The sequence below is a fragment of the Lutra lutra genome, chromosome 9 (assembly GCF_902655055.1).
Source record: "Lutra lutra chromosome 9, mLutLut1.2, whole genome shotgun sequence".
Classification (NCBI taxonomy): Eukaryota; Metazoa; Chordata; class Mammalia; order Carnivora; family Mustelidae; genus Lutra; species Lutra lutra.
In genome coordinates, this window is record NC_062286.1 from 74,377,812 (window position 1) to 74,402,523 (window position 24,712).

The window sequence follows — 24,712 nt, forward strand, 5'->3', positions numbered from 1 at the left end:
GAGCAAGCTACAGTCACATCACAGGCAAGTGCAAGAAACAAAGGAGAGGAACATTATTTCATGGAGAAGAAGGAAGAAGTTGGGAGGGTTGCTTGGAAGGAAAGCCCACTGGAGAAAGGCAGGGGTTCAGTGTGATGGAGGAGATTCTCACTGGCCGAGGTGTGGGGATGGTGAATTTCTTGTAAGAGATGACCCCTCCAGCTTCCCCTGTGGGGCCTTGGATGGATGAGTCTCTCCCATGGGGGATTGTAATGTGGGGTCTGTAATGGGCACTGAGCACCTCCTGCCCCCTTCCAACCTCCCCTTCTGGCATCCCCAGTCCACTTTACTGAGGCTTCCCTTCATGCTTTTTCACAGTTCCAACCAGGTTGTGGTGGAGCATTGTGGAGAATTGGAATTCCGAATCCCACTGCTTCTACTGCACCCAAGACATGAGGGCCCCGATTTAATCCTCCCACGAGTCTCTTGCTAACATGTGGCTTCCTCCAAGGGCGAGTGGCCTCTCCATGGTGGGTGGACTGGATCTGGGAGGGCTTCGCCTCCATCCAGAAGTCTGATGTCCTCTCTCGCTTCTGTGATGTGGTGCTAGCATGGATGTTTGGAAGAGCCATTTACTTTGTGGTGATTTCAAATCTGCAGTAACTTGTCACAGTAGCACAAATGTGCTTTATCTGCACACTCAGACTCCCCAGCTGTCATTTCTTTACCATGTTTGCCACTTCACACAGGCTACTTCCGTGCATTTTACCCCAAATAGGGTCACTGTCCCACACAACCACCACAGTAACCCCCAGTGAGGAAATCATGATAGTTCCCACATTTGAACCCGGACCGCAGGCCCACTTTAGCTGTTACCACCTGCCTAATGGTCTGAAGTGCCTTCTCCATTAGGATCCCAGTTTTCTTCTTCTGGAACTTCTTCCAGGACTTTCCCTTATTTGGGTAACCTTGATGGACTTTAGGAGCACAGGCGACTCCCGTCTAAGTGGTATTTCTATATGGCTTATGTCACTGGAGCTGTTTTCAGTGTCCATCCACATTGTGGCATCCATCAGTCCTTCTTTCACTTTTTCACAATGACAAAACATAAGAACATTGACCCCTTAAAACATTTCAGGTACATAATTTTCTGGACTTAGTTGAGTCCCCACGGTTGTACATCATTCTCCAGAACTTTCTTATTCTCCCCAAGGGAGTCTGTATGCATGAAACTCCAGCTCCCCATTGTCCTTTCCCCTCAGCTCCCTGCAGCCACATCCAGCTTTGTGTCTCAGACACCTCATCCAAATGGGATCATACAGTATCCAACCTTCCATGACTGGCTGATCTCACTCAGCATAATGACTTCCACGTTCAACCTGTGTTGTAGCCTGTGTCAGAACTCCCTTCGTTTTTATGGCTGAATCATGTTCCATGGTGTATAAACCACATTTTGTTTATCCATTCATCTGTCAGTGGACACTTGGGTGGCTTCCACCTTTTGGCTGTTGTGAGAAATGCTGCTCTGAATATGGATACTTCTACTTTCAATTTTTGGGGGCATATAGGCGGCAGTGGAATTCTGTGTTTAACATTTTAAGGAATCACCGTGTTTTGTCCCCACAAATGAACCATTTTACTTCATTCCTTCATAGGGCAGAACAAGATAGCCATTTATGGGTCTACCTCATTTTGTTTATCCTTTTCCGCATGAATGGACATTTGCATAGTCTCTGGGTTTTGCTTATTGTGAACACTGCTGCTATGAATATCCTTGTACATTTTTGTTTGTTTGAACCAGTGTTTTCTATTTGGGGGGTATATATCCAGGAGTACAATTGTTGAACCCTAAGGTAATTCTGCTTGTTTCTATTTGAGTAAATGCCAAACTATTTTATATGTAGAATGCACCATTTTTGACAAGTGAGGTTTAAGGGTTTCAGTTTCTCAACATCCTTTTGTTATTTTTAGTTTTCTTGATCATAGTGATTCTACTTGTGTAAAAGGACATCTAAGTGGTTTAAATCTTCATTTTCATAAACACTAATGATGTTTACCATCTATTCATGTGCTCTTCACCATTTGTATGATTTCTCTGGAGAAAGGTCTATCTAAGTCCTTCATCCACTTTAAAAAAGGGGTTGTCTTTTTGTTGAGTTGTAAAAGCTCTTTACATATTCTGGGCAACAGACTCTTATTAGTTAAATATTGCACAAATATTTCCTTCCATTCTGGGGGCTGTCTTTTTACTTTCTGGATAGTATCTTCTGATGTACAAATATTTAAAAAATTTTTTTACATTTCTTTTTTAAGAGTGAGTGAGAGAGAGTATGCAAGTGGACAGGGGCAGAGAGAAAAAGAAAGAGAATCTTAAGCAGGCCCCACATTCAGTGTGGAGCCTGACATAGGGCTCAATCTCATGACTCTGAGATTATGATCTGAGCCAAAATTAAGAGTCAGATGGTTAACCAACTGAGCCACCCAGGTGCCCGGGACAGATTTTTAATTTTGAGGATATTATGTTTTCTATTTTTTTCTTTCCCTTCTTGTGCTTTGGTGTCAGATCTAAAAGCATTGCTAAATCCGAGGTTATGAAGATTTATCCCCGTTTCTTCTAGAGTTTATAATTTTACCTCTTACATTTAAGCCTTTAACTTATTTTGAGTTAATGCGTGTGTGGTGGGAGGTAAAGGTCCAGTTCCATTCCTCTGTACATGGATAGCCGATTGCCTAACACCCTTTGTTGAAAAGACCATTATGTCCCCCCAGTGTAATGTCCACCCTTGTCAAAATTCAGTGTACCATAGATGAAGGGGTTTATTTCTGGGCTCTCAGTTAAATCCCACTCATATGTATGTATATTTAAAAATATATTTTATTTAAAATTTTTTTGTAAATTTAAATTCAATTAATTAACTTATAATGTATTACTTGTTTCAGGGTGTATGCATACTTTTATGATAGTATCACAATGTTTTATTTACTATTGCTTTGTATTAAGATTTGAACTTTGGAAGTATGATCTTTCACCTTTGATTTTCTTTTGCAAGATGGTTTTGGCTAACTTGTGGTCCCTTAAAATTCCATATGACTGTTACAATTAGCTTGTGCATTTCTTCCCAAAGGCCTTTGTGAAATTTCTTGGGAACACACTGAATTTCCACATTGTTTTGTGTACTGTTGCCATCTTATCAATAGTATATCTTTTCATCACCATGGGGTGTCCTCAGATTTATTTAGGTTTCCCTTACTTTCTTTCAGCAATGTTTTGTAATTTGGGGTGTACAAGACGTACACCTTGATTACATCTTTTCCTAAGTATTTTGTCAATGTTGATGTTCCCTGAAATGGAATTCTTTTCTTAAATTTCTTTTTGGATGATTCATTGCTAGTGTATACAAATAAGAGAGATTTTTGGGTATTGACATTTTGTCTTCTAAGTTTGCAGAATTTGGGAACTGGCTGTGATCATTTTTTGTTGATTCTTTAGGAACATCTCTATATAAGATGATGCCATCTCTGGTCTCTGAACAGACCTAGTTCTACTGTTTCCTTTCTCATGTGGATTCCTTATTTCTTGCCTTATTGTTCTGGGTAGAAGTTTCAGTACAATACTGAGCAAGGAGTGAAAGCCAGCATGATGGACTTGTTTGTGATTTCAGAGTAGAGCTGTCAGTCCTCAAAATTAAGCACGATGGGGGCACCTGGGTGGCTCAGTGGGTTGAGGCTTCTATGTTCAGCTCAGGTTATGATCCCAGGGTCCTGGGATCGAAACTTGCATCGGTCTCTCTGCTTAGTGGGGAGCCTGCCTCCTCCTCTCTCTCTGCCTGCTTCTCTTCCTACTTGTGATCTCTCTGTCTGTCAGATAAATAAATAAAAATCTTTAAAAAAAATTAAGCACTATGGAGCGCCTGGGTGGCTCAGTGGGTTAAGCCTCTGCCTTCAGCTCAGGTCATGATCCCAGGGTCCTGGAATCGAGCCCCACATCAGGCTTCTGCTTGGCAGGGAGCCTGCTTCCCTCTCTCTCTCTGTGCCTGCCTCTCTGCCTACTTGTGATCTCTGTCTGTCAAATAAATAAATAAAAATCTTAAAAAAAAAATTAAGCACTATGTTTGGTTAGGGTTAGGGTGCGGTTAGGGTTAGGGCTTAGGGTTAGGGTCTCCCTGTCCTCCACTGTACAGAGCCCATTCTTCTCTGGTAACCAGCAGAGTGGTCTTTTCAGAACATAACCTTTGAGCCTCTCCATGATTCGCTCCCCAGCTGTCTGTCCTCTCTAGCCTTTCCCCTCCCACCATATTCCCCTAACCCCTGTGGGGCTCCCAGTTGTGTGATCATCCCACATGTGCCTTAGGCCTGACTCCAGGCCTTTACATTCTCTCTGCCCTCTGCCAGGAGCACTCTTCTCTCCCCCTGCTTCTTGTCTGGCTTGTTCCCCTGTTGGCTGGACCTGGACTTGCCACCTGGTGACCTGACTCATGTCTGCCAGCTGCCTTGTCTCCTATTTAAATGTAGAACCCACTTTCCTTGTGTGAGCGATTTACTAAGCTTCCAGGTATGGGGCAGGCACTGGGATGTAGGCTTAGTGCCTGTGTGAAAAAATCAGTCTCAGGGTGCCTGGGTGACTCAGTCGTTAAACATCTGCCTTTGGCTCAGGTTGTGATCCTGGGCCCTGGTATCAAACCCTGCCATGTTGGGCTCCCTGTTCAGCAGGGAGCATGCTTCTCCCTCTCGCACTCCCCCTGCTTGTGTTCCCTCTTCTGCTGTCTCTCTCTGTCAAATAAATAAGTAAAACCTTAACAAAAATCAGTCTCAGAGGGCCTCACCACCCTTGCTGACAATGGGGGAGCTGCTGTCCCACAGGTAGTCCCCATAAAGCTGACAAGACTTCCAACTTCTTGGAGCCTGGGAGATATAGTCCTAGACCTGGAAGATTTCCTCTCTTGGATTCATGGCTGGGGCCTAAGCAAGCTCTATCTTTTTCCAGCAGTCCTCTTTCCACTTCCCTGCCCATGGGCTGGACCTGATTCCTGACCTGGGGGAGTTCGAGGGTGACTGCTCCTAGGAATAGCAGTGGTTGACTGATGGACCTTGTCAGCAAGAGAACCAGTAGCCTTTAAGGGAAGACCCTATGGGGGTGGAGACAGCTCTGTGGGGTCTAGCAAGAGCCCCATCAAAGCAAAGTGGAGCAGGAGGCCAGCCCTGCTGATTCTAGCCAGTCTGTAGGCTATAGAAAGGAGGGTTGTGCCAAAAAGTGCTCCACTCCTGGCAGGTAGGGACAGGACCAGCAGTGGGTCGGCCAGGGGAGGGCATCTGGAGGGTTTGCCTGGGAGCTCGGCACAGGAGGAGTGTTCCTGGCTCCAGCATACTGAATGTGGGGTTGGTTTCCCACCTCTGAAGCCTCAGGCTCCTCTTTGTATGATGGCGTGCTGATGGCCCCCATCTCTGGGAACAAAGAGGTAGGGAGGCCCTACAAGCAGAGTTGCTGAGGACAGGCTGGGAGAGTGGCTATTGCTTAAAGCAGCTCAGGGGCCTGCCGCCTTGAAGAAGGTGCACACATCCATGGTCCCCAGCTCTGGGGTCCTGCCACCAGCCTCTGACAGTGACCCTGTAGATAGGTGGTCTTCCTGGAGCTGTCCCTGCAGAGGTCAGAGAAGCCCATCATGGTGGGACACAGGGTCACCTACTAGGTTGTCACTGACTAGTGCACTGCCACTGTGGAGTGGCTATGGAGCTGTGGAGCCAGGATAGTCTCTGGTCAGGTCTTCCCTCCTAGTCCCTGCACCTTGCCATGGCCATGGGGCTTCAGGGGCAGGGGTACACTGAGCCACCTCTCAGACCTTTAGTCCCCTGACTGCCAGAGGCCTTGGCTGTGACAGCTATCTCAGCCTCCAGGAGCATGGAGCCCTCTGAGTTATGTATGGTTTCTGCCTTTTTTTTTTTTTTAATTTAGTTTAATTTTTAAAATTTAAATTCATTAACCAACATATAGTACATCAGTAGATTTTAATGTAGTGTTCAGTGATTCATTAGTTGCCAGTAACACCCAGTGCTCATAACAACGTGTGCCCTCCTTAATACTTGTCACCCAGGTACCCCATTCGCCCCCATCCCCTCCCTTCTGTAACCCTCAGTTTGGTTCCTGGAGTCCAGAGTCTCTCATGGTTTGTCTCCCTTTCTGATTTCTTCCCATTCAGTTTTCCCTCCCTTCTCCTGTGATCCTCCACTCTATTCCTTATGTTCCATGTATGAGTGAAATCATATGATTATTGTCTTTCTCTGCTTGACTTATTTCACTCAGCATAATCCCCTCCAGTTCTATCCATGGTGATGCAAATGGTGGGTATTCATCTTTCTGATGACTGAGAATATTCCCTTGTATATATGGACCACCTTTTTAGCCATTCATCTGCCAAAGGACATCTAGGTTCTTTCCACAATTTGACTATTGTGGACATTGCTGCTATGATTATTGGGGTACAGGTAGCCCTTTTTTCTCACTACATCTGTATCATTGGGGTAAATACTCAGGAGTTCAATTGCTGGATCATAGGGTAGCTCTATTTTCAACTTCCTGGGGAACTTCCATACTGTTTTCCAGAGCTACTGGACCAGCTTGCATTCCTATCAACAGTGTAAACAGGTTCCCTTTTCTCCATAACCTCGCCAACACTTGCTGTTTCCTGTCTTGTTCATTTTAGCCATTCTAACTGGTGTGAGGTGGTATTTCATTATAGTTTTGATTTGTATTTCTCTCATGTCAAGGGATGCTGAATAATTTTTTATGTGTCTGTTATGAGCCTCCTCAGTCTCCTCTGCTCTCTTCATTTTCCTCCTTAACTGAAAATGATCCCAACCAATCTGCAGCTTTGAAGACCAGTTCAGTCCAGATGCCAGAAACATACCCCGGGGGTCTTGGCCTCACCTACCCCATCTGTCCTGTCCATGTCAGGTGCCTGGCCCCCCAGCAGCTAGCCACCTTCTCCTCTCACAGATGTCTCCATCTCAGGAGAGGGAAACACCAAGTCCAGACCCTTGAATTCCTCTGTGACTTGTTGCTTTCCACCAACTCACCAAGGAGTGAGGTGACTACTGGACATTCGATGTCCAAACCATTTAAATGCATATGTGAGTCTCTGCTGCCTAGGGCAATGGATAAGAGTTGGGGCAAATAGAAACCAAGCACAATCACTGGAAGAAAGGCTGAGTGATGAGGAGAATTATGGAAGAAGGGCCTGGAAGCTCTGACCTATTCCCGAGCCCTGCATGCATGGGCTGGGTGCCTGCTCAGGGCTGAACTGAGAAGGCCCTAGGCTCTGCCCTCTGGTGATTGTCAGACTTGGCAAGTAGGAAGTGAAGGCCAAGGCAGAATGCTAAGAGGTCTGGCTGGTGCTAAAGGTGTATCCCAACACCCACGCACCCAGAGCCCTCCTCCCATCTGCAAGGACTAGAAGTTGTTATTTTGTTTTTGTTTTTCAGAAGGAAGGCAGTTTCCAGATGTTTAAGAAAATCTCACCCAGTCGACCATTGACCACTACATTTACAGTCCAGAAACTTCTGTGGCCACACACGACAAGGGGTACAAATTTGACAAAATCAGTTCAGAAATGCCACTAAGCCAACAGCAGAACTGTAGTGAGAGGAGCAACAGCAGTGAACCCTGGGGAGGAGAACTGGTATTTGACTTGCTGCATTACACTATTCACAGTGTCCCTGATTCAAAGGCAGAGAGGTGAGTGGTGGTGACACAGGAAAGGAATGTATTTCAGTGCAGCTGACACTGGAAGGCCGAGGACTGGCATAGTCTCAAGGTGTTGAAAATACTCTTGGGCTTTTATATGAGGAACATCCAGGACAAAGATCAGTGGGCAGGTGCAGGGGGTCAGTAAAGTTCTGGTCAATCATTGTCTTGGGGTCCATCACGTGGGGTCTTGCTGGTGACCGTCAGTCAGTGGTTATTGCTTGAGGGGTTGTTTTGGTGCCTTCCAGGTCTTTGACTTGAGTTAACAGATGAGCCTGAAGGAGGGATGTCATCATTTAGGAAATACAGATGAAGGTCAGAGTGGAGGTGAGTGAAGTCCTCTTTCACTCTAAGAGCGGGGGAACTCCGAGCCTCTGCTACACACCTTACCCTGTTCATCCCTTCCAGCTGCCTGGTCCTGAGTTCTGTCCTTTTAATTAACTGGTCATCTAGTAAGTAATGTGTTTCTCTGACTCAAGCAGACTATTCGAACCTGAGGGTGAGGTTGTGGGGAGCTCCAATCTGTAGCCATAGCTCAGAAACACGGGTGACCTGTCTGGCCAGCCGCTGGCTGACCACTAAGTTAACAGCACCGGGATTCACAGCAAAGAATACAGACTTAACAAAGTTGGTTCAGAAAAGTCACTAAGCCAACAGTAGCAACCACAATGAGCAGCCATACTGAAGCCTGGGGTGGGGAAGTTCTGATATTCAAGATGCTTCCATTATAATATTCATCATCATACCCTGGACTTCTCAGTGAGGCCAAGTTCCCCAGCTGGGGATCAGGGAGCTTCCTACATGTTCCACCTGCTTCTCCCTGGCTCCCCCAGCCATATCCAGCCCTGTGCTGCTTCCCAGGAGAGGGCAGATTTAACCAAGCTCAGGAAGACCTGATGGATTTTCCTGACCCCACCTGCCACCAACCCCTGCCCAGGGCTGCAAGAGAGGAAAGTTTTCTTCAACTCCTCTTAAGGTCCCTGGCTGGGTCTGGAAATTGACACAGACAGATGAACAGGAGAAAAGCTGGCCAAGTATATTGATTTTTTTTTTGCTGGGAGCCTCACAAGAACATGGAGATTAGCAGAAGCAATTGGAGCCAATGGTTCTTCTATGTTTTAGGCAAAAAAGCAATAAATGTGTGAAGAATTGAGAGACACAGGGGTTTGAGCTAGGGCTGGTAAATGGTAAAAAAGTAACTAGGAAGATAAAGGTTAGTTTAACCTTTAAACTTTAACAGGTTTGTTCCTCTAGCCTTTGTGGCCCTAAATTCCTTGACTCTGCTGATAAGCATGTGCTCCCTGCGGTCTGGGGAGACAAAGTTGCCACATGGGAGTATTCTGACCTTCAGGGAAGAAGGGCTCAGAGGAAGTTCCTGCTTCTGCTCTATGGAAAATTCTTTCAGTTTCTATATTTAATGTGCAAAGGTGTCATATTTGGGGAAGTGTGTCCTGACCCTCACTGGCCTAGTGCTTTACTCCATCTCCTCATAGTATCCAGGACATTGAATGCATTACTGTGGAGACCTCCCAGCCCTGGGGCAGCCCCTTGTCCAGGGAGGCACCTGCCTCAAGGGGAGGGTTGCCTATGACTTCCCATATGGGTGCCCTGTTGCTAAGGGTGGCCGCCCCTCCTCAGGGAGATTGGGTGAGAGTATACAGATCTTACTTCAAGAAACTGACTTCATTTCCTATAAATGTCTACCCAGTAGTGGCAGCATACAGGAGTTCTATTTTTAGTAACTGGGGGAAAATCCATACTTTTTCCAGCATGGCTATGTCAATCAAGGTCAATTCTTGCTGATTTTATCTATAAACTAGAGATTTTTTTCAAGACCCTCTCCAGCAGAGAATATGAGGAGAACATTTTCAAGGCCTTTTAAAGTTATACTAACCATAGGAACAAACCGGTAACTCAGAAACTATTGAAATGCAGAACTGGTTCTCCTTCCATTTCTGGCCAGCGTGCTGGTCTGTGGCTCGATCCACCTCAGGCAGCTGAAAGGTTGACCTCCCAGGTCAGCTGCCACTGAGATGGCTACTGTTTCCAGAAATTCTCTGGAATGTGGCTGGGTTTTCCCACCTGTGCACAAATCAAGTTGTTGACCTCTGAGTGGAGCCATGGGTCCTCTAGGCTGGTCCCTCCCCCATCCCCCAGCGGAGTCATCACACTGAGGGTTTAGAGATGGGAGCTGCCCCTAGGCAAAACTATCTGAGATTTCCACTGTCCCTACCTGATCTTCAGATGCTCCTTAGTTACTTCTGTGCCTCTAGTGTCTTCCTGGAACCCTGACCTGGCTGTTTTCAGACAGCTCATCCAGTAGTACCCTCACTTTCTGGGAGGAGGATTTACTAGAAACTGCAGTGTGTCCTGATTCCCCACCTGGTTCACTTTTTGAAGGCACATTGGGCTATCTGAGGATCCAAGACTATGGGCCTGTGGTCTGGAGGAGTTCTGAGCAGAGCTGGTGGGATGGGAGAGCTGCAAGGCACAGAGGCAGGTTTCCAGAAAGCTGTCTGGGATCCCTGGCATTCTACCACTTTTGAATCAAAGCCCTGAGATTTTTAAAATGCCAGTAGTGTTACAGCATGGGCCAGAAAATCATGTCTCTGTGCACCCAACACCACCTAAACTATTAGCCATTTCTTGCACTTGAGATGAGTACAAAGGATTGGGAGTAGGAGCTTGAGGGGAGGTCCTGGGCTAGACTTTGTGTTTGGGGACATAGGCCATCCAGACAAGCTTGTGCTGAGCCTCAGGAGGGGGCCTGTGTGGAGACCCCAGCTGCAGACATTGCTGTCCGCTGATGCCCCCTCTGTCCACCCCAGTGCACCTGCTGCTGTGGGAGCACCTGCCCCATCTTCTCTACCTGAGGGCTCTCTCCTGCATCAGCCATGCCCCTCCCCTGCCAGTCACTGCCAGCCTGCAGCCTGGGAGGGTGGATACCCCGAAGACCTCCAGCCCTGGGGACACATCCAGTGAGGGTGGGATGTGGTCTCCCAGCAGGCCTGAGCACCAGGCCCCCACGATGCTCACTCTTCTCCTGGGGGGTCACTGTGGTACATCCTCCCTCAGGCTCCTTGGACCCAACTCCTCCTCTGCTCAGACACCACTCTCAGCCCAGGCTCCACATGCTGGGACTGGGAGCAGGTCATCTAGACTTTCTGGACTCATGCTTCCATGCCCATGACATGGGCACAGGCTGGCCTCACAGACTCATCAGAGGAGACCCAGTGCAGAAAGATGCAGGCCACTTCAATGGAGAAGCCAGGTGACCCCAGAGGGAGAACACAGGCCTTAAACAAAACAGGGCTCATGGAGCTCAGTGTGAGATGTGGGCACCTGGCCAAGGAACATGGGGAATCCTGGTGAGGGTGGCTCTGGTGAGGGGAGTGGAGACCACAGAAGGGTTGCAGAAAAGGCAGGAGATAAGGAAGACGTCAGGACAGGGCTTCCCAAAGGAGGTCAATGGAAGAGTCGGAGGATCACAGAGACCCTTGGGAAAACTTGGAGGCCTGGAAATGTTGGATGACACAGTGGCATTTGGTCAGAAAAGTTGTGTCATAAACCCCCAGTCGATGCTGGATGATTTACTCTTTGTTGCTTCTAGGAATCAGGGCTGTGGTCCATTAGCACTCACATTGCATGAAGTCTAGGATATATTTAATTCTCATCACTTTTCAGGACTAGATTTTTCCAGAGGAAGTATTAAGCATGGGTCTTTCCATTCTTTTCTTTGTGCAACAGGCCTCTGTTCTCAGGAGTAGATTCCTGGTCACCACTGCTAGCCCTGAGGACTGCCCCCCTGTCACCTCCCACAGTGGACATGACCATGTGGGTTCGGAGGAGTGCTCACTAATGAAGCCCTAGTTCTCAGTACAGAGCAGGGACCCCAGCTCTTCCTGGAAAGAAGGAGGACACGAGGGAGGGAAGGAGTGGAGGGAGAATAAGGAGGGAGGGAGGGAAAAGAGGGAAGGAATGAAAGGAGGAAGGGAGGGAGGGATGGGGGAGGCAGGGAGGGAGTGAACAAGAAAGGGAAGGGAGAGAAGGAGGATGGCAGGGTGGGAGTATGGGAGGATGAGAGTGGGGGGGTGGGAGGGAGGGAGAGAAGAGAGAGTGAGGGAGGATGAGAGGGAGAGAAGAGAAGGAGGGAGGAAGGATGGGAGGGAGGCAGGGAGGGTGATATAGTGGGGGAGCGAAGAGAGGGGTGGAGGGGAAAGAGAAAGGGGGTAAAGAATGAGATGGTGAATAAGTGAGGTAGGGAAGGAGGGGGTGAAAGCAGAAGTCCAGTCCATACATGAGGAGCCATTATTTGGTGTGAGGTCCGAGGGCATCACAGCCTGGGCCCTGGAAGGTGGCTCAGGGCACATCCTTCTGTCCTCCCAGGGCTGACATTCCTTCCCTTGGCTCTGCTGTCATCCTGGATCCTCTCCACCTCCTCAAACAATTCTGAATGTTCCCATGAACAGGGTGGCAGGAGGAGGGTCTCAAGAGGGGCTTCCTGGATCCTGTGGCTGGAAGACCTCGGGACAGTAGCTACAGGACATTCCATCATGAGGACTGGGACCATGGATCCCATCCATCTCCTTGAGCATTAGGTTTGTTCCGTTCTCTGCTCTCTCCACCACCACTGTGCTGAACACTCCTGATAATACCTCTGTGAAAAATCATGCCAGAGTTTCCAGGGCTGAGTCTGAGGCTGAGCACTGCTAGGTGATGGGCACACCTGCGGCCTGGAATGGGTGCTGCTCACTGTTCTCCCAGACAGGGGTGCCTGTCACCCTTCTCTCCAGGGGACCTGCATTGGACCTCTGGTTCTTCACATTCTTGCCAGGGCTGCCGATTCCCAGACCAGACACCTGGCTGCTCTGAGGGTAACCAATGCTGCCTTAATAGTGTTTCCTTTGCCAGAGCCCTTCCCCAGGAGCTCCTACATCTTTCACATAGCGGGAGATGCCTATCCTCCCCCCAGACTTGCATGTGTTTAGTCTCTGTCCCTGTGGAACCCCGTGACTTAGAGCCTGCTTTGGAAAAGAGTCAGATGAAACTTTTCTCTGGCCTTGGGTTGTGAATGATGTGTTTGCCCTCTGTGGTGTGTCTTCCAGCTTTCTGCATTTCCCTGGCTTCTGCGGGAAGGATGAACCAGCTGTTTCCTGTTTGGGATCAGGCTATGGTGTCCCAGCAGGAACAGGGGTCTTGACCTCGAGATTGTGCATAATTCCTAAAGGGGCCTCTATGATTACATCTCATCTGTAATCCCTCGGGGGTTTCAATACCGAATAAGGGAAATTCTGTCACACAAACAGAAAAAAAGAATGAGTCCCCTTTGAAAATAGGTGGGCAGACACAAAGGCACATGTTGTGTGATTCCACATATAGAAACATCCAGAACAGGTAAAGGAACAGAGAGAGGCTGGGTTGGAGGAGAAATGGGCAGGGAGGGCTTTGGGTTCAGGGTCTCCTTTGGGGAAGGAGATATCCTGCAGCGATGTTCTGTGGTGTGGTGACACAGAGTTGGGAATGGGCTTAACTCTCGTGACATGCTCAAGTGTAAACAAGTAACTTTATTTAAAAGAAATAATAGGGGCGCCTGGGTGGCTCAGTGGGTTAAGCCGCTGCCTTCGGCTCAGGTCATGATCCCAGGTCCTGGGTTCGAGCCCCACGTCGGGCTTTCTGCTCAGCAGGGAGCCTGCTTCCTCCTCTCTCTCTGCCTGCCTCTCTGCCTACTTGTGATTTCTCTCTGTCAAATGAATAAATAAAATCTTTAAAAAAAAAAAAAATAAATAAATAAAAGAAATAATAAACAGTATGCAGAACGTGGAAAGATAAAATAACAGTTAATATGTACCAGAGAGGAAGAATATACATGTGGGGGACAAAACATTCCTGATGACCCTAAGGGTCGGGGAATAGAACAAAGGATAATTAATTGTATGAAGAGCAGGGCTGTGGGCTCTGAATGTGGCTCTGGAAACCCCGCAGGAGCAGGAGTAGGGGCAGGGGTTGGGATAGGGGCAAGGACAGGAGCCTGGACAGATGCAAAAGCAGCAGCACAGGCCAGGGCAGGGGAAGGGGGAGTGGCTCTGGCAGGGGCAGGAGCAGGAGCAGGAGCAGGAACAGGGGTGGGAGCAGGGGCAGGGGCAGGGACAGGGGCAGGGGTGGGAGCAGGGGCTGGGGAAGGGGAAGGGGCAGGGAAAGGAGCAGGAACTGTAGCAGGATCAGGAGCAGGGGCTGGGAAGGGACAGGTGCCAGCTCTTCCAGGACAGTGTCAGGCTTTCCGTGGGCAGGTGCCTGGTCACCTGCTGGCTCCTGGTCTCCTGCTGAAGTCTCTCCAGGCACCATCCCCCCTTCTGGAGCTGTGGATGAAGCTGGGGCCAGCTCTGGCTCTTCAGAGCTAGACCCAGGTATCCAGGATCCCACATTCCAGAGACAGCCCCCTGCCCAGCTCATTTCGTTGGAGATCCTAGAATGAAGAACAAGCTCGCGTGCCTTTGCAGAGATAGAGCTCAGCCCAGGGCCTCCCAGAGAAGCTACAGCCAGGAAGGAACTCTCACTGGGACATCTCCAGGACTGCAGACCACCCACTGGGTGCTCTGAGCCCAGTCCTTGCTCCTGGCCCCACACCAGCCTCTGGGTTCTCCTGCCTGTGGGACCTAGCACCGTCCCATCCCAACACCCACATACACCCAGCCCCGGCCTTCTCACGCTTGGGCTTGGCCTCTGTGTGCTGGACCAAAGTCTGATGTGGTACCATCAGGGACAGTGGCCTGGACAGTTTTGGAGGCCTTCCCAGGCCTCCCCAGTCCCTACTCCTGGAGAGACCCCTATGGTCATTCCCTGTGTCAGGGAGATGGAGCCAGTGTGCACCAGCCTCCTCCCTGTTTCATCATCCCTCATGTTCTGCAAAGACAGGGACCAGTAGCTGGCATGGATGCATCACAGCCCTACCTGGCCATCCTCATTGTCCTCTTGCCCAGTCCCCCTGCTGCTCCCAGATCACACACAGACCTGTGAGTGCACAGTCCCGTACCTGGGACAGGAACCCATACAGGCAGGACACAGGATAAACTCCAGGGAGAAGCTCACAGCCCCCAACACCCCATCCCACCCAGACAGCCTTGACCTGAGGTGTGAACATGACCTGCCCACCGGGCATGTGACCCCTGTTCTTGAATGGGGTGGATGTACCCCATGTGAGTCTTCTTTACACACACACACGCACGCATGGATGCATGGGGAGGGGACCTGGGGCTGCACTGGTCGGATCAGAGTGTATGGGGCTGGGGGCTGTCTCTGGCCCTCATGGTGTCACCTTTTCATACTTCTGGCCAAATGAGAGGGTTAGGGGGCCCTGATATGACATCCCCAGCAAAGGAAAGTGTTTGCAGCATGTGCTTTCCTCTGCCTGCAGCCTCTGGACTTTGGTATGCAACATGCAAACATGTTCTTTCAAGGATCTCCAACAAAATGAGCTGGGCAGGGTGCTGTCTCTGGAATGTGGGTGCCTGGTTACCTGGGTTCCAAATTCTGTTGGGCTCTGTTGTCAGGGAACTGAGGTCACCACTTCCTAGGGACCCCTTACCCAACACCAGAGCCCCCTCAGGGGTCCCCTCCCCCAGCTGCTCAATGCTCACACTCTACCCCATGCCCCATCCATACAGTGACACCCACACAGCCTACCCATGGGTCCCACGAGGCCTGGGTACGGATGGTGTCCCCGCTGTGAGGACACAGAGCTGGGTTCAGACCGGGCTCCTGCTCATGCCCAGGACTGTGACCCTGGACAGACCCTGTGCCTCTCAGGGCCTCCCCAGGCTCCCCATCTGCACAGTGGGGTCTTCTGGCTTCTACTTCTAGGGACACCATCATTGGTAGGATTTCTACATATGCTTCTGCTATCACAGGAGGCTGGGACATGCACGTGGCAATGCAAGGATGAGTTGAGGGCTGGGAGGGGCATAGAACACAGCTCAGAGGGACCTGGGACTGCTCTGGGGTCCAGGCAAAGCCACCCTCCTCCTGCCTGTCTCCCAACCCCCATGGGAAGGTTGCTGTGAACTGATTCTGACCTTGTCCTCTCACTACCCAGACTTCCAGGGGGAAGGGGAAGTCCCATATTTCCTCCTAAACCCATTAGGTTTAGGCCCAGATCCCAGGGCCTTGTCTGTGCCCATGTGCCAGGGAGTCCCCACAGTGGCTCCTGGCATTCCCAAATCCTGGTCACACATCCCTGTGGAATTCCCTCCCCTCCAGGGTGGATGGCCTGTGTGACTGTGCTCTAAGGAATAGAATGGAGCAAAATGATGGGATGTTTCCAACCTGACTGAGGAAAGTCTGTGAATTCTGGTTCCCTCTCTTGTGTTCATTCTCTGTCTTTGTCTTCTCCGTGTGTCCCACAGGAACAGGACCTGTGGGCTCTGGGGGTGATGTGAAAAACCTCATAAGCCTACCTTCTCCCTGTTTCCCTCTCCTGTCCTGGTGCTTGGCTCCTTCTTAAGGCCTCCTCACCCAGACCAGAGCACTGACTCTGGAACATCTTCCAAATGGGGACCTTGAGGCTGCAACAAGGAGGGTCCTGACCTTGGTCCCTAGACCAGTGGTCCAGTGCTCTGCCATATTCTGCAAACTCAGGTCATCAGGCCCCCAAGCCCCCAGGCTGTCCTCTGCTCAGAAGGACCTTGAGGGAGTACAAAGCATTTTCCCAGGACTGGGAGCACAGGGGTCAGGGATGAAGATCCAAAACCAACAGACTTTTCTACAAGCATGTGGGACCCTAGGGACACTTCATCTCTGTGGAAGCTGAGGCCTTTTGTGCTGTAACCCTGTCTGGACTTGGGGGGATATCTCTTCCTACTTCCAGTAGCCCAGGATGGTGATGGACACCAGACCCCAGACCCTGTCTTCTCCCAGTACCCTGGCAACACCCCGTGCCCCTTGGGTACCCACTGACCAGCAGCCTGTCCTGTCTCCCATCCCCATGCTATGGATCTGGGTTCTTGCCAGGGGTCCTGATGCCCCTGCCCCATGGCCCAGCTGTCTCCGACTTCTTTCTTCTTTCCCACTTGTCACCCACCTAGCTCCCAGGGTGTCCACCCCTTCTGACCCTGAGCTGGGCAGTCAGAGTGGTGTGTGTGTGTGTGTGTGTGTGTGTAGGCACACATCCCTCTACTTGTCTGGGGATGCCCAAGGTCATGTCCCCACATGGGATGGGGTGGGTAGCTATCCCCGAGGATCTGAGGGGCTCTCACCTCCAAAGCAAACATCACAGAAGGGTTGGGGCTGGCCTGGGTCTGGAGAGCAGCCCCACTTCTTGGACTCCGTACCCCTTTTCCCTGGGTGAGTCCCTGCCTCTCTTGACCCTAGGTTCCCAACTGTCCCTGAGGGTTGGACATGGAAATGTTTGAACTTAGCCACTCCTCCAGGGGTAGGTGAAGGATAGGTGCACCAGATACACAGGCCTCCCTCCTGAGGGGGCCCGGTGTGCACAGGGGACCTGCACACAGCACCTGTACCATGACCTAGTCCCATGGTGGACATGCATGACACCCATGGCTCCGCACCTGACCAGTCCCCCATATTTCCTCAACACCACCAAGGGCCCTGTGGCCCCAAAGTCCACTTAGCCCTGGAACCATGCCCATCCTGGGTGAAAGCCTCAGGGTGCAAGGCCAGGTGGGTTGGACATCTGGGAGCACAAAGATCACTGAATACTCCCCACCCAGCTGGCCGGGAATGCAGACTGCCTCCCAGGATCCAGCTAAGTGCAGGGCTGGACCAGAGGACCTGGAGGCAGCAGTGGAGGCTGACTCAGGACAGGGGTAAGAGCAGTCCACCCCATTCCCCTTCTCCTCTCCTCCATCTTCCTCATCTTCCTGGTAGGACCCTGGGACAGAGGTCCAGCTTGTCCCTGGCTGCAGCCCTGGCTGGAGTCAGAGGTGTGGGAAGGAGGCTGGGGAGGAGGGGCCCACCACAGGACACCAAGCATGAGGGTGTTGTTACTGTAATGAGGGACCCCATGGGCATTCAGGGATTTCAGCCCCTTTTAGACATGAGCAATGGCCCCAGGACTCGGCTCCTGCCCCATCCTTCACCCTCCAAGAGGCCCTGCATCTCCCCCAGCCCAGTCCTTGACTGCAATCAGTCCTCCCTCCAGCCCCAGGAAATCCAGCTGCTCCAAGGGCTGAAAACTCATTACAACCAGCAGCCCAGTCAGCCCTATGGGGTCTGGTTCCGGGTCCTGGAGCCCCACAGTGAGGAGAGATGATGCGGCACAGGGGCTGGGAGAGGGCAGAGTGGACTCTCCCTGGAAGCCATGGCTCCCTAGTCAGTGCAGACCCTGTTGTGTGCCGGCCCCTAGGGCACCCAGACTCCAGCTCCCAGGCAGGCTCCGGGAGGGAGACCAGAGTGTGGCTCCAGCTAGCACAGACGTTGTCACTCCATCCTGTAGCTACAGCCTGTCCCACCAGCTGCACTCTCCCTCCTAGTCAGCCAGCAACAACCTCAGGGCCAAGAAGAACAGTCCATCATCCAGCTCAGGGGCCAGTGTGTGGCTGGGCAGGCAGGGGAGGGCTCGCTCTGGGTTCAGGGAGTCTCTGGCTGGGCTAATAGGGGCTTGGGGGGGCTGGCCTTCCAGCCCCTCTGCTGACCAGTCCTGTGACTGGAGCCATTTGCCTCCCCTCTCTGGGCCTCACTCTCTGCCTCTGTGCAATGGGATGATGCTGAATGATCGCTCCCATGGCAGGAACATGTGGGGTGCTGGTGACTGACCTAAGCTGGGCACAGAGCCTGGACTGCAGAGTTCAGAGAAGGATGGTGAACAGTGTCACCAGTGAGCAACCCTCTCCCCAAAAGCAATCCTGCCCTTCCATACAGCCACCAGACCCTTGGGAGACCACACTCCTGAGACCAGGTCCCTGTGTGTGGCTCTTTCTCAGCCGTGGGACAGGGTAGGGACCCCAGGACATGGGGCCAGCTCCTCCCTCTGAGGGCACAAGAACAAGGAAGACTTCCCCTGAGGTCCCCCAAGGCCACATAAGAGGGGAGGTGGCTGCCCCCAAACAGGACATTGAAATTCTGCTTCTATTAGAACTTGAGCATTTGGGTTTGGTTCTTTAATTTGCTGGGCCACTGAGACACACACACTCTCTATGACTCCTCCTTGAATGAAGAGCTCTTGCAGGTCCTGCCCCTCCCTGGATTCTGAAGGAGACCTGTCCTCCTAAAGACAGGATCATTTCAGGTCATGATCCTGGGTCAGGATGGGAGACAACCCCTCATGTCTCCTGACTCTGGGGCTGACAGGGCCTTTCTCAGGCACAGAAATGCCTACTGAACATGAGGACTTCAGAAAGAACACACGCCTGGCCCAGGTCCTGCCCCAGGATGGTGCTGCCTTCCCCAGCAACGGAGGGAGAGGAACATCCTCTGCTTCTCTGGGCGGGGTTCCTCTGATCCACACTAGCAGGCCTTGGAAGGGTTCTAGTCTGCCTCTGGAAGTGCACCAGCACTGAGTGGGCCAATCACTGTCCACATACCAACATGGACTACGTGCTAATGAAGCACCGGAGGTGATCCGGCGGGTGCAAATGGCCGCAGCCGGCTGGGCTGGCAGCTTCAGTGACCTCCAGCAGGCCCCCTTTCCCTGGATGGGAATCCTCCTGGAGTCTCTGTCCTCAGAGCTTCCTTCCTGCTGGTTTCAGGACCAAGGGACAGACTGTGGTGTGGCTTAGAAGGTTCCACCCCAGCCTCCCTTCTTCTACATACATCACTGCTCCTCAAGAAGCAGGATCTGCTGCTCCCACATGCCCCATGCAAGGCTAGTTTCAGGCATTCAATCTCTCCAAGGCCCAGCTGTACTGGCTCTGTCAAATACACAGTAGCCATGGCTGCCTGGCTGGGCCAGGAGTCCCAGGAGAGCTCTTCTTTCCCAGGATCAAGGTTCATAGTCCTGGCCAGAGAAAGAAGTCCCATCTGTCCTCTGCTACAGAAGGCGAATTCCTGGGCTGGGTGTCCCTCAGGTGTCTGAGGACATGGGTGTCCCCTGGGGAGAAGGGTGATGGGCACCCCTGTCTGAGAAAACAATGAGGTGTACCCATCACCTAACAGTGCTCTTACTCAGACTCACCCCAGGAAACTCTGGCACAATTTTTCATAGATGTATTTTCAGGAGTGTTCAGAACAGTGATGGTGGAGAGAGCAGGGAATGCACCAATACTAATGCCCAAAGAGATGGATGGTGGCTCATTTGGGTAAGCCACTGACTCTTGATTTTGGCTCAGGATGTGATCTCATGGTGTGGGATTGAGCTGCATGTAGGGTCTTTGTTCGGTGCAGTGTGGGCTCACGATTCTCTCTTCCACCTCCTGCCTCTCCCACAACTCTCATGCCACGCCCTCTATCTCTCTCTAAAATAAATTAATAAAATCTTTATAAAAATGGAATCATACAGAATGTACTTTTTAAAAATTGTAAAAGGTCCTAACATTGATTTGGCCATTTTAAACATTTTCAGTATAAAATGTAGTGTTAACTATATTTACACTGCTGTGAAACATATCTTGAGAATATTTATTCATGTATTTATTCATGCAACTCTGAAATTCTGTTCCCATTATTATATGTTTTTCATGCAAAAAGCATATTTATTTATTTATTTATTTATTTATGTTCAGTTAGCCCACATATAGTACATTAGTTTTTGATGTAGTGTTCAATGATTCATAAATTGCATGTAACACTCATCACAACACATGCTCTCCTTAATACCCATCACACAGTTACCCCATCCCCCTCCCCCTCTGTAACCCTCAGTTTGGTTCCCAGAGTCCAGGGTCTCTCATGGTTTGTCTCCCTCTCTGATTTCTTCCCATGCAATTTTCCCTCCCTTCCCCTATGGTCTTTCACACTATTCCGTACATTTCACATATGAGTGAAATCATATGGTAATTGTCCTTCTCTGCCTGACTTATTTCATTCAGCATAATCCCCTCTAGTTCCATCCATGTTGGTGCAAATGGTAGGTATGCATCTTTTCTGATGGCTGAGGAAGATTCCATTGTATATATGAACACCATCTTCTTTATCCATTTATGTGTTGAAGGTCATCTCGGCTCCTTCTACAGTTTGGCTATTGTGGCCATTGCTGCTAGGAACATTGGGGTGCAGGTGCCCCTTCTTTTCACTATGTCTGTATCTTTGGGGTAAATACTCAGTAGTGAAATTCCTGGGTGCTGGGTATTTCTATTTTTAACATCTTGAGGAACCTCCATACTCTTTTCCAGATTAGCTGCACCAGCTTGCTTTCCCAGCAATAGTGTAGAAGGGTTCCCCTTTCTCCACATCCTTGCCAGCATATTTCGTTTCCTGACTTGTTAATTTTGGCCATTCTAACTGGTGTAAGGTGTTATCTTATTGTGGTTTTGATTTGTATTTCCCTGATGGCAAGTGATGTTGAACATGATGCCATGTGTCTGTTAGCCATGTGCATGTCTTTGGAAAAATGTCTGTTCATGTCTTCTGCCCATTTCTTGATTGGGTTATTTCCTTTTTGGGTGTTGAGTTTGAGAAGTTCTTTATAGATCTCGGATACCAGCCCTTTATATGACATATCATTTCCAAACATCTCCCATTCAATGGATTGCCTCTTTGTTTTGTTGACTGTTTCCTTTGATGTGCAGAAGCATTTTATCTTGACAAAGTCCTAATAGTTCACTTTTGCTTTCGTTTCCCTTGCGTTTGCTGGTGTGTCTAGGAAGAAGTTGCTGTGGCTGATGCTGAAGAGGTGATTGCCTATGTTCTCCTCTAGGATTTTGATGGATTCCTGTCTCACACTGAGGTCTTCCATCCATTTTGACTTTATTTTTGTGTGTGATGTAAGAGAATGGTTGAGTTTCGATCTTCTGTGTGTGGCTGTCTAATTTTCCCAGCACCATTAATTGGAGAGACTGCCTTTTTTCCATTGGATATTCATTCCTGCTTTGTCAAACATGATGTGACCATAGAGCTGAAGGTCAATTTCTGGGGTGTCTCTTCTGTTCTATTGATCTACATGTCTGTTTTTGTGTGAATACCATGCTGTCACAGCTTTGGAATATAGCTTAAAGTCAGTCATTGTGATGCCCCCAGTTTTGGTTTTCTTTTTCAACATTTCTCTGGGTGGGTGGGGTCTTTTCTGTTTCCATACAAGTTTTAGGATTGTTTGTTCCACCTCAATGAAAAATGCCAGTGGGTATTTTTATAGGGATGGTGTTGAAAGTGTAAATTGTTTTAGGCAGCATAGACATTTTAGCCATGTTTATTCTTCCAATTCATGAGCATGGATTGGTTTTCCATCTTTTTGTGTCTTCCTCCATTTCTTTTATAAGTGTTCTGTAGTTTCTAGAGTATAGATCCTTTACCTCTTTGGTTTGGTTTTTGATTCCAAGGTATCTTACAGTTTTTGGTACTATTGTAAATGGAATCAATTCCCTAATTTTGTGCTATTGTAAATGGAATCAATTCCCTAATTTCTCTTTCTACAGTTACATTGTTGGTGTATAGAAAAGCAACAGATTTCTGTGCATTGATTTTGTATCCTGTCACATTACTGAATTGCTGTATGAGTTCCAGTAATTTGGGAGTGGAGTCTTTTGGGTTTTCCACATGAAGTATTTTGTCATCTGTGAAGAGAGAGTTTGACTTCTTTGCCAATTTGGGTACCTTTTATTTCATTCTGTAATCTGATCGATGAGGCTAGGACTCCTAGTACTACATTGAACGATAGTGGTGAGAGTGGGCATCCCTGTTGTGTTCCTGCTCTTAAGGAAAAGGCCCCCAGCTTTTCCCCATTGAGAATGGTATTCGCTGAGGGCTTTTCATAGATGGTTTTAATGAAAGTAAGGAATGTCCCCGCTATGCCTACACTCCGAAGAGTTTTAATCAGGAAAGTGTGCTGTATTTTGTCAAATGCTTTTTCTGCATTGAGAGGATCCTATGGTTCTTGTCTTTTCTTTGATTAATGTGCTCTATCATGTTCATTGATTTGCAAATGTTGAACCACACACTTACATCTCAGAAATAAATTCCAGCTGGTCATGATGGATAATCCATTTTAATGTACTGTTGGATCCTGTTGGCTAGGATCTTGTTGAGTATTTTGGCACCCATGTTCATCAGGGATATTGCTCTGTAATTCTCCTTTTTGATGAGGTCTTTGCCTGGTTTTGGGATCAAGGTAATGCTGGCCTCATAGAAAGAGTTTGGAAATTGTCCTTCTGTTTCTATTTTTGAAACAACTTCAGAAGAATAGGTATTATTTGTTCCTTGAATGACAGCCTTGTTGGATAAGGGATCATTGGCTGCATGCTCTTCTCATTTAGTATCCTGAATATGTCTTGCCAGCCCTTTCTGGCTTGCCAGGTCTCTGTGGACAGGTCTGACATTATTCTGATATTCTTCCTCCCATCCATAAGAAATCTCTTCCCCTGGGCTGCTTTCTGGATTGCTTTCTTGGTTCTAGGATTTGCAAGTTTTCCATTTTTATTTTTTTTAAGATTTTATTTATATATTTGACAGACAGAGATCACAAGTAGGCAGAGAGAGAGGAAGAAGCATGCTCACTGCTGAGCAGAGAGCCTGATGCAGGGCTTGATCCCAGGACCCTGGGATCATGAGCTGAGCCAAAGGCAGAGGCTTTAACCCACTGAGCCACCCAGGTGCCCCAACAGGTTTTCCATTTTTAATTCTAATAGTGCATTTATAGACTATTTTATATTTTCTGTGTACACCCTCACATAATCTGTGAATAGTCACAATTACCCCCTCAAATCTTATTCTTCTTGTTTCTCTTGCCTTATAACACTTGTTAGATTCTCCAATGCAATGGTGACTAGAGTAACATTGCTTGAAGATTTTAATAGACCTTTCTCAACGTCTGATAGAAAAAGCAGATGAAACATTTGTAACAAATGTGACCTAATTGACATATATGGAACATTACACATTAAGTACAGAATACATTATTTTCAAGTGGCCCTAGGATATTTACCCAAGTAGGTGAAATGTTGGGCCATGAAGCAAGTCTACACATTTTTAAAAATTTTTTTAAGATTTTATTTATTTGTCAGAGAGAGAGAGAGAGCACACAAGCAGGCAGAGTGGCAGGCAGAGGCAGAGAGAGAAGCAGTCTCCCTGAGGAGCAAGGAGCCTGATGCAGGACTCGATCCCAGGACCCTGGGATCATGACCTGAGCCGAAGGCAGTGGCTTAACTGACCGAACCACCCAGGTGTCCCAAGTCTACACATTTTAAAGCCTGAAATTAACTAGATTATATTCTTAGAACACAGGAGAATTGAGCCGTAGTCATAATGAAAAGAAAACCAGGAAGTCCCTCAATGTTTAAAAATTAAATGTAACTGCTACATTTCCTAAAGGCCAGAGAAGTACTCATAAGGGAAATTCTCAACTCTTCCTACATCTGAGCTTGCAGATAATGGCACTCTATCTGTGATGAGTAGTATAATTAGCTAGATAGGACTTGAGCCTTAAGTCAGAGTTGTGCCTGCCCCAGCCACAAATGGCAGCCTTGGCCTGTGGTTCCCCCCACAGCTGCCCTTTTTGGTAGCCCTGAGCTAAGAGAGACAACATGGCCATGTGGAAATGGGAAGTTCCCCACTCCTACTGTTGATGGTACCCCCCCACCCAAGCTGCCCTTTCAGGTGGCCCTGAGCAAAGGGGGACAACATGGTTTTGTGGAAATGGGAAGGCCCACACCCCTAGTGATGATGGTGCTATTGTATTGTCCTCACTACTCCAATAGCATGCTTTCTGATGAAATACGACATAATAACAGATTCTTGACCTTCCTTAAGGTTTGAAAATCATCTTATGAGTCATCTCTTAGAAACATGGATTCAACAAGTGTTCTTTCTTCCGAAAAAGAAAGAGACCCCCAATAGTCATCCTGGCTTCCTGAGCACCTGCTCTTGAGAGACATCACACCGGCTCTTTGTGGAATT